We start from the raw sequence: 10,866 nt of genomic DNA, 5'->3' as shown, positions 1-10,866 counted from the left end.
ATCTGTCCACTAACCTGTGTGTGTGTGTGTGTCTGTGTGTGTGTGTGTGTGTGTGTGTGTGTGTGTGTGTGTGAGGGGTTGCGTTCATTGCGGGGAAACACTTGAGATCCTGTATTAATGAAAAATGATTTCTCCAAACTAATCATTCTGTTCGTAAAACTTTGAGTTTTCAAGACACTCAGGGTCTCTTTCTTCCCTTAAGCTTTTTCTCATGGAGGAATGCCGCCCAGACATCTACTTAGCACATTTTACAACATTTACATTTCCTTGTGCTCGTTTTCCTTCTTGTTTTCAACCTTCATGCCCCAATCCCTGCCTAACTTCTATTATTTCTTTCTTTTTTTTTATGCCATACATCTGCCTTTATTATGAGCAACGGGTGGGACACTTCCAGCAATAGTAAAAAAGGTAATTTACAAAAGCAGGGATTCAGAGAAGCTGCCTGGTTGTTACTCTTGGGCACTCACACGTAGATGCCAACCCAGAGCAGCAGGAAGAGGACTTCAAAGCCCATGAAGAGCGAGGCCACCAAGGAGATACTCTTTATAGATATCACAAGGGTACTTGGTAGAGGTGACCTCGTAAACAAAGAACCAGGTGGTGAAGAACATGCCGATGGCCAAAAGCACTACAATCAGATGGGGGAAGACAGCCGGGTTCACTGGACTGTTGTACCTGCTCATGGCCTTGAGCTCCATTTTGCCCCAACAGGCTAAGCCGCCACTCTGCTACCAGAAGACTTCTGTTATTTCTTATCTTTTGCTTTCCTGACTTCATCTCTGCTCTCTGACTAGGTAATTATATCTAACAATGTTATCTATTCTGATTGATAGTATCCAGTAGACCTGATTTAATCATCACATTCTCATTATAAGGCTCAACAACTAATATTCACAATTTTCCAAAGCCACAGACTGATCATCTGACCTACAAATACACTAAATTCCTGACCATCTTCGTAGTCGATTATGGCTCTGAATGCTTTTTGCCCAAAGCATCCAGCACCATTTTCATCTGGGTAGTTTCCCCTGCTGGTAAAAATAGTAAATACTTTTCCTTATCCACCCCCATCCCCCGACAGAGACACTGGTCCACTATCACTCTCTGTCTGGGTGTGGTTGAGATCTTCAAAATCTGCAGTGCTGATAGCTCAGCAGGGAATGAAATGAACCAACAACCTCTCTCTGACTTTGGTTTATAAGGATTTGCATATATTTTCTGATGGATACTAGGCTCATTTCTGGGAATATGCAGCAATTTAAAGCATTGTGCCTCATGTCAAAGTTTGCTTTACTCAATCTGAGACTAATCTATTTGGTAAGTTTTTCTTTCTGTTAGTCTATACCCTTGTCATTACAGTGCCCCCCATCCTCACTCTAATTTCATCTTTTTTGGGAGTAAGTACTTGGTAGAACACATAGAGGCAAAGAGGAAACTGGTTTATGCAGCCTGAAGAGAGCAACAAAGGAAACAGATAATCCAAACCAGAGTCTGGAACTACACCAGAGATATCATTCTGTATTCCCATGGATTTTCAACTTGATTTTTTCCTAACTAGATCTCTCTGCTAGGGAACGAAAAAGGAGATCTAGGATTTTCCCTCTTCTAGGAATTTGCAAAAGACATTATTCAGAAGCCAAATTCTAAAGATTTTAGGGAGTCTTTGGGATGATACATTCTTACACCCCATCACATCTTGACTGATATATTACTGCATTTCCCTCTCTGCAATCTCTAATAAGCCAACTGTCTACTGCCCATTCTGCCCTGCCATGCCCCCTATTCCCTATGCTGAGCCTCTAGGCCAAGACAAACTGGAGTCCTTTACCGACCTGTTCATAAGTCTGTTCATTGTTGCCATAGATGTTACTATGAACCCCTAAGCCTGGTCAAGATATTGGATCCAACACCACCTTTTTAGATTATACTCAGAAGCCAAGCTGCAAAGAACATTAGTTTCAGAAACTCCTCCATTAGGCCCACTCCTCTCTCCTCCCTCCTTCTTCATTCTCCCGGCCTGAGGGATTTGGAATTTTGGAACAGGAGTCGCTAAGGTTCCTTCCTGCATCTAGGTTTGGGAATTAGCTTCATCTCCAGAAATAAGATTTATTTTAAGCATCACATAGGGGTAGAGAAGAAAATGTAGGGAAGATGTCCTTTTTGCAGCAGATTTATTTATTTATTTATTTTTATTATTATACTTTAAGTTTTAGGGTACATGTGCACAATGTGCAGGTTAGTTACATATGTATACATGTGCCATGTTGGTGTGCTACACCCATTAACTCGTCATTTAACATTAGGTATATCTCCTAATGCTATCCCTTCCCTCTCCCCTGACCCCACAACAGGCCCCAATGTGTGATGTTCCCCTTCCTGTGTCCATGTGTTTTCATTCTACAGTTCCCACCTGTGAGTGAGAACATATGGTGTTTGGTTTTTTGTCCTTGTGATAGTTTGCTGAGAATGATGGTTTCCAACTTCATCCATGTCCCTACAAAGGACATGAACGCATCATTTTTTATGGCTGCATAGTATTCCATGGTGTATATGTGCCACATTTTCTTAATCCAGTCTATCATTGTTGGACATTTGGCTTGGTTCCAAGTCTTTGCTATTGTGAATAGTGCCACAGTGAACATACGTGTGCATGTCTTTATAGCAGCATGATTTATAATCCTTTGGGTATATACCCAGTAATGGGATGGCTGGGTCAAATGGTATTTCTAGTTCTAGATCCCTGAGGAATCGCCACACTGACTTCCACAATGGTTGAACTAGTTTACAGTCTCACCAACAGTGTAAAATTGTTCCTACTTCTCCACATCCTCTCCAGCACCTGTTGTTTCCTGACTTTTTAATGATTGCTATTCTAACTGGTGTGAGATGGTATCTCATTGTGGTTTTGATTTGCATTTCTCTGATGGCCAGTGATGATGAGCATTTTTTCATGTGTCTTTTGGCTGCATAAATGTCTTTTTTTTTTTTTTTTTTGAGATGGAATCTTTCTCTGTCCCCCAGGCTGGAGTGCAGTGGCGCGATCTCGGCTCACTGCAAGCTCCGCCTCCCGGGTTCATGCCATTCTCCTGCCTCAGCCTCCCGAGTAGCTGGGACTACAGGTGCCCGCCAACACGCCCGGCTAATTTTTTTTTTTTTTTTTTTTTTTTTTTTTTTTTTTAGTAGAGACGGGGTTTCACCGTGTTAGCCAGGATGGTCTCGATCTCCTGACCTTGTGATCCACCCGCCTCGGCCTCCCAAAGTGCTGGGATTACAGGCTTGAGCCACCGCGCCCGGCCATAAATGTCTTTTGAGAAGTGTCTGTTCATATCCTTCTCCCACTTTTTGATGGGGTTGTTTTTTTCTTGTAAATTTGTTTGAGTTCATTGTAGATTCTGGATATTAGCCCTTTGTCAGATGAGTAGATTGCAAAAATTTTCTCCCATTCTGTAGGTTGCCTGTTCACTCTGATGGTAGTTTCTTTTGCTGTGCAGAAGCTCTTTAGTTTAATTAGATCCCATTTGTCAATTTTGGCTTTTGTTGCCATTGCTTTTGGTGTTTTAGACATGAAGTCCTTGCCCATGCCTATGTCCTGAATGGTATTGCCTAGGTTTTCTTCCAGGATTTTTATGGTTTTAGGTCTAACATGTAAGTCTTTAATCCATCTTGAATTAATTTTTGTATAAGGTGTAAGGAAGGGATCCTGTTTCAGCTTTCTACATATGGCTAGCCAGTTTTCCCAGCACCATTTATTAAATAGGGAATCGTTTCCCCATTTCTTGTTTTTGTCAGGTTTGTCAAAGATCAGATGGCTGTAGATAAGCAGCATTATTTCTGAGGGCTCTGTTCTGTTCCACTGGTCTATATTTCTGTTTTGGTACCAGTACCATGCTGTTTTGGTTACTGTAGCCTTGTAGTATAGTTTGAAGTCAGGTAGCATGATGCCTCCAGCTTTGTTCTTTTGGCTTATGATTGACCTGGCAATGCAGGCTCTTTTTTTGTTCCATATGAACTTTAAAGTAGTTTTTTCCAATTCTGTGAAGAAAGTTGTTGGTAGCTTGATGGGGATGGCATTGAATCTATAAATTACCTTGGGCAGTATGGCCATTTTCATGATATTGAGTCTTCCTACTCATGAGCATGGAATGTTCTTCCATTTGTTTGTATCCTCTTTTATTTCATTGAGCAGTGGTTTGTAGTTCTCCTTGAAGAGGTCCTTCACATCCCTTGTAAGTTGGATTCCTAGGTATTTTATTCTCTTTGAAGCAATTGTGAATGGGTGTTCACTCATGATTTGGCTCTCTGTTTGTCTGTGATTGGTGTACAAGAATGCTTGTGATTTTTGTACATTGATTTTGTATCCTGAGACTTTGCTGAAGTTGCTAATCAGCTTAAGGAGATTTTGGGCTAAGACGATGGGGTTTTCTAGATATGCAATCATGTCATCTGCAAATAGGGACAATTTGACTTCCTCTTTTCCTAATTGAAAACCCTTTATTTCCTTCTCCTGCCTGATTGCCCTGGCCAGAACTTCCAGCACTATGTTGAATAGGAGTGGTGAGAGAGGGCATCCCTGTCTTGTGCCAGTTTTCAAAGGGAATGCTTCCAGTTTTTGCCCATTCAGTATGATATTGGCTGTGGGTTTGTCATAGATAGCTCTTATTATTTTGAGATATGTCCCATCAATACCTAATTTATTGAGAGTTTTTAGCATGAAGGGTTGTTGAATTTTGTCAAAAGCCTTTTCTGCATCTATTGAGATAATCATGTGGTTTTTGCCTTTGGTTCTGTTTATATGCTGGATTACATTTATTGATTTGTGTATGTTGAACCAGCCTTGCATCCCAGGGATGAAGCCCACTTGATGAAGCTTTTTGATGTGCTGCTGGATTCAGTTTGCCAGTATTTTATTGAGGATTTTTGCATCAATGTTCATCAAGGATATTGGTCTGAAATTCTCTTTTTTGATTATGTCTCTGCCAGGCTTTGGTATCAGGATGATGCTGGCTTCATAAAATGTGTTAGGGAGGATTCCCTCTTTTTCTATTGATTGGAATAGTTTCAGAAGGAATGGTACCAGTTCCTCCTTGTACCTCTGGTAGAATTCGGCTGTGAATCCATCAGGTCCTGGACTCTTTTTGGTTGGTAAGCTATTGATTATTGCCACAATTTCAGAGCCTGTTATTGGTCTATTCAGAGATTCAACTTCTTCCTGGTTTAGTCTTGGGAGGGTGTATTTGTCGAGGAATTTATCCATTTCTTCTAGATTTTCTAGTTTATTTGCATAGAGGTGTTTGTAGTATTCTCTGATGTTAGATTGTATTTCTTTGGGATTGGTGGTGATATCCCCTGTTTCATTTTTTATTGCATCTATTTGATTCTTCTCTCTTTTCTTCTTTATTAAGTCTTGCTAGCGGTCTATCAATTTTGTTGATCTTTTCAAAAAACCAGCTCCTGGATTCATTAATTTTTTGAAGGGTTTTTTGTGTCTCTATTTCCTTCAGTTCTGCTCTGATTTTAGTTATGTCTTGCCTTCTGCTAGCTTTTCAGTGTGTTTGCTCTTGCTTTTCTAGTTCTTTTAATTGTGATGTTAGGGTGTCAATTTTGGATCTTTCCTGCTTTCTCTTGTGGGCATTTAGTGCTATAAATTTCCCTCGACACACTGCTTTGAATGTGTCCCAGAGATTCTGGTATGTTGTGTCTTTGTTCTCATTGGTTTCAAAGAACATCTTTATTTCTGCCTTCATTTCATTATGTACCCAATAGTCATTCAGGAGCAGGTTGTTCAGTTTCCATGTAGTTGAGCGGTTTTGAGTGAGTTTCTTAATCCTGAGTTCTAGTTTGATTGCACTGTGGTCTGAGAGACAGTTTGTTATAATTTCTGTTCTTTTCCATTTGCTGAGGAGAGCTTTACTTCCAACTATGTGGTCAATTTTGGAATAGGTGTGGTATGGTGCCGGAAAAAAGGTATATTCTGTTGATTTGGGGTGGAGAGTTCTGTAGATGTCTATTAGGTCCACTTTGTGCAGAGCTGAGTTCAATTCCTGGATATCCTTGTTAACTTTCTGTCTCATTGATCTGTCTAATGTTGACAGTGGGGTGTTAAAATCTCCCATTATTATTGTGTGGGAGTTTAAGTCCCTTTGTAGGTCACTCAGGACTTGCTTTATGAATCTGGGTGCTCCTGTACTGGGTGCATATATATTTAGGATAGTTAGCTCTTCTTGTTGAATTGATCCCTTTACCATTATGTAATGGCCTTCTTTGTCTCTTTTGATCTTTGTTGGTTTAAGGTCTATTTTATCAGAGACTAGGATTGCAACCCCTGCCTTTTTTTGTTTTCCATTTGCTTGATAGATCTTCCTCCATCCCTTTATTTTGAGTCTATGTGTGTCTCTGCACGTGAGATGGGTTTCCTGAATACAGCACACTGATGGGTCCTGACTCCTTATCCAGTTTGCCAGTCTGTGTCTTTTAATTGGAGCATTTAGCCCATTTACATTTAAAGTTAATATTGTTATGTGTGAATCTGATCCTGTCATTATGATGTTAGTTGGTTATTTTGCTCGTTAGTTGATGCAGTTTCTTCCTAGCCTCGATGGTCTTTACAATTTGGCATGTTTTTGCAGGGCTGGTACTGGTTGTTCCTTTCCATGTTTAGTGCTTCCTTCAGGAGCTCTTTTAGGGCACGCCTGGTGATGACATAATCACTCAGCGTTTGCTTGTCTGTAAAGTATTTTTTTTCTCCTTCACTTATGAAGCTTAGTTTGGCTGGATATGAAATTCTGGGTTGAAAATTCTTTTCTTTAAGAATGTTGAATATCGGCCCCCACTCTCTTCTGGCTTGCAGAGTTTCTGTCGAGAGATCGGCTGTTGGTCTGATGGGCTTCCCTTTGTCGGTAACCTGACCTTTCTCTCTGGCTGCCCTTAACATTTTTTCCTTCATTTCAACTTTGGTGAATCTGACAATTATGTGTCTTGGAGTTGCTCTTCTCAAGGAGTATCTTTGTGGCATTCTCTGTATTTCCTGAATCTGAATGTTGGCCTGCCTTGCTAGATTGGGGAAGTTCTCCTTGATAATATCTTGCAGAGTGTTTTCCAACTTGGTTCCATTCTCCCCGTCATTTTCAGGCACACCAATCAAACATAGGTTTGGTCTTTTCACATAGTCCCAAATTTCTTGGAGGCTTTGTTCATTTCTTTTTATTCTTTTTTCTCTAAACTTCCCTTCTCACTTCATTTCATTCATTTCATCTTCCATCACTGATACCCTTTCTTCCAGTTGTTCGCATCTGCTACCGAGACTTCTGCAATCTTCGCGTAGCTCTCGATACTTGGCTTTCAGCTCCATCAGCTCCTTTAAGCCCTTCTCTCCATTGGTTATTCTAGTTATCCATTCGTCTAATTTTTTTTTCAAAGTTTTTAACTTCTTTGCTATTGTTTTGAATTTCCTCCTGTAGCTCGGAGTAGTTTGATCATCTGAAGCCTTCTTCTCTCAACTCGTCAAAGTCATCCTCCATCCAGCTTTGTTCCGTTGCTGGTGAGGAACTGCGTTCCTTTGGAGGAGGAGAGGTGCTCTGCTTTTTAGAGTTTCCAGTTTTTCTGCTCTGTTTTTTCCCCATCTTTGTGGTTTTATCTACTTTTGGTCTTTGATGATGGTGATATACAGATGGGTTTTTGGTGTGGATGTCCTTTCTGTTTGTTAGTTTTCCTTCTACCAGACAGGACCCTCAGCTTCAGGTCTGTTGGAGTTTACTAGAGGTCCACTCCAGACCCTGTTTGGCTGGGTGTCAGCAGTGGTGGCTGCAGAACAGCAGATTTTCATGAGACCACAAATTTAGCTGTCTGATAGTTCCTCTGGAAGTTTTGTCTCAGAGGAGTACCCTGCTGAGTGATGTGTCAGTCTGTCCCTACTGGGGGGTGCCTCCCAATTGGGCTGCTCAGGGGTGAGGGACCCACTTTAGGAGGCAGTCTGTCTGTTCTCAGATCTCCAGCTGCATGCTGGGAGAACCACTACTCTCTTCAAAGCTGTCAGTCAGACAGGGACATATAAGTCTGCAGAGTTTCCTGCTGAATTTTTGTTTGTCTGTGCCCTGCCCCCAGAGGTGGAGCCTACAGAGGCAGGCAGGCCTCCTTGAGCTGTGGTGGGCTCCACCCAGTTCGAGCTTCATGGCTGCTTTGTTTACCTAAGCAAGCCTGGGCAATGGTGGGCGCCCCTCCCCCAGCCTAGGTGCTGCCTTCCAGTTTGATCTCAGACTGCTGTGCTGGCAATCAGGGAGACTCTGTGGGCATAGGACCCTCCGAGCCAGGTGCGGGACACAATCTCCTAGTGTGCCGTTTTCCAGGCCCGTTGGAAAAGCGCAGTATTAGGGTGGGACTGACCCGATTTTCCAGGTGCCATCTGTTACCCCTTTCTTTGACTAGGAAAGGGAACTCCCTGACCCCTTGCACTTCCCGAGTGAGGCCATGCCTTGCCCTGCTTCGGCTCGCGCACAGTGCACTTCACCGACTGTCCTGCACCCACTGTTTGGCACTCCCTGGTGAGATGAAACCGGTACCTCAAACAGAAATGCAGAAATCACCCGTCTTCTGTGTCACTCAGGCTGGGAGCTGTAGACCGGAGCTGTTCCTATTCGGCCATCTTGGCTCCCTTTTTCAAGGTTTTTAACTTTTTTGTCATGGGTTCGAACTTCCTCCTTTAGCTCGGAGTAGTTTGATCATCTGAAGCCTTCTTCTCTCAACTTGTCCAAGTCATTCTCCATCCAGCTTTGTTCCGTTGCTGGTGAGGAGCTGCGTTCCTTTGGAGGAGGAGATGCGTTCCTTTGGAGGAGGAGATGCACTCTGATTTTTAGGGTTTCCAGTTTTTCTGCTCTGTTTTTTCCCCATCTTTGTGGTTTTATCTACCTTTGGTCTTTGATGATGGTGACGTACAGATGGGGTTTTGCTGTGGATGTCCTTTCTGTTTGTTAGTTTTCCTTCAAACAGTCAGGACCCTCAGCTTGCAGCAGATTTTTAAAACAGCTTCCAGGACCTTGTCTCTATATTGAAGCATATGTCCCTAATGGGAATCAGAGCAGGGCATTACAATGATCTTTTAAGAAAATTTTGCTACCCTATAGCCCTTGATCCTACTCTTTTTTTTGTTTAATTTTTTAAGGTAATTGTTAGAGATTTCCCAAGGTTTATTTGAAATGACACACCACTGAAAACTGTTACAGATGATTTGTTGATACAGTACATATCACCTATCTTACTTTAGGAAAGTCTGTGGAGATGATATTTTTCCTGCTGCAGTTCCTTTGTCAAGTGACTTTAGACAGAGATGGGACTGCAAGGGTGACTCTGGTCATGCTGGCGTAGGAGAAGCAGGTGCTAGTGTTTCATTTGAACTAGTTGTTGGGCTGGGGTGGAATGAAAGCTCCCTAGGCCATGAGGACATCTTTGCAATGTGGAGAGGACCCAAATCAGTGGGTGTTGCTCTTTGAATGTTGAAGGCCTTGTACCAAAGCACCACAGTTTCCTTATGAAACTTGGCTTCAAGGCTGGAGACGTTTTTGAAAGTATTAACATAAAATCCAATTCGTCTTGACTATAATAATGGTAACTTTTCTTGTAAGTCAACATTAAACTCTTCAAACCTTCTCTATGCTTTCTGAAATTCTACTTCTGCCTTAGACAGAGGCTCTCATCCTTTCTCCTGAAGCTCTGCTGAGCCTGATGGAGGCGGGCAGGCACTGTCATAGTCCACCAGCTTCCTGCTGCACTTGGTGATGCGATTCTTGAAGTCAGGAAATCGGTCCAGGTAGTTTTCCAGTGTTAGCAAGGATGCATCCACGAGTTTTTTGTGGATATCCTCCCAGAGCACATCACCTTTCTCACCAACCATTTTCACACCTTCCTGCCCAGACCAATCCAGTGCACAGACTTCACACAGTGACTCAGCTTCGTCAGGGTCTCTTGAATGCCTCTGATTGCTTCTAAACATCCTCAGAGTTCTCTCAGGTCTGGCACCCTCTGCTTCTTGTGGCTTGAAGTTCTGGACATATTCTTCAAACTGTTTTTCTTTTGTCTCACCAGCTTTCCCTGGCTTCTGGAGGACCTTTTCCTGTGAGTGGCTGAGTCTCTTCCAGGCATTCTTGGCAAAGATGCCCTCTTGATGTTGGCCGGGGCTGCAGGTCCAGGACCTGGGAGGAGCTGAGCGCTCAGTGTGGCTGGTGTCACGGAGGGGCGGGAGGGAGAGGGGGGAGGATCATGAGGAGGGGTGAGGTCTTTGACCCTACTGTTGATATGTTCTTCTGGGACCATTGGGAGCCCAGAGCTCTGCTCTGTTTCACAGGACTCCACAAAGAGAAACTGCAAGTCCCAGTCTTTCACCTCTCTTGGACTTTTTATCGTGTCTCTTCATCACATCTCATCAGTATAAGGAAGAACAGAAAGGGAGGAGAGAAACTCAGGGTTGTCAGTCAAATGTGTCTATTTACAGAATTTATAAAATGTATTGTTATCCTAGTTATCTTTATACTAGCCTGCTATGGCAGGTTTCAGGATCACTGGACCTGGAGGGTGAGTCAAGAAAGATTTTCTTTGAGGTGGCTTAGATCCCCCTGAATTCATTCCCAAAGGCCCAAGGGAAGAAAGAACAGGATTAAGTATACATTGCCCATATCTTGGAAGACAATACAGAGAACAATAACAGACAGAAGAACTAACAGACACACAAAAATACATGGGTCACTTTTGATTTTATTTATTCATTTTAATGAAAAATTATATTTTGTTAAAAATGGTCTATGTGAGAGGTTCTGTAATACAGTAGGGAATAAGAACTATGTTGTATTTACTATCCTGGAGCACACAGTCAAGAAGCTA

General features: G+C 42.4%; 1 pseudogene; it reads right to left on the bottom strand.

Moving 5' to 3' along the window:
* Positions 1-384: 384 nt before the first annotated feature.
* Positions 385-698, bottom strand: LOC101179198 (annotated as a pseudogene).
* Positions 699-10,866: the final 10,168 nt, after the last annotated feature.

This window comes from Nomascus leucogenys, chromosome 15 (assembly GCF_006542625.1).
Source record: "Nomascus leucogenys isolate Asia chromosome 15, Asia_NLE_v1, whole genome shotgun sequence".
NCBI lineage: Eukaryota > Metazoa > Chordata > Mammalia > Primates > Hylobatidae > Nomascus > Nomascus leucogenys.
Note: the sequence above shows the minus strand (reverse complement) of the source record. Positions and strands in the feature narration are given on the sequence as shown.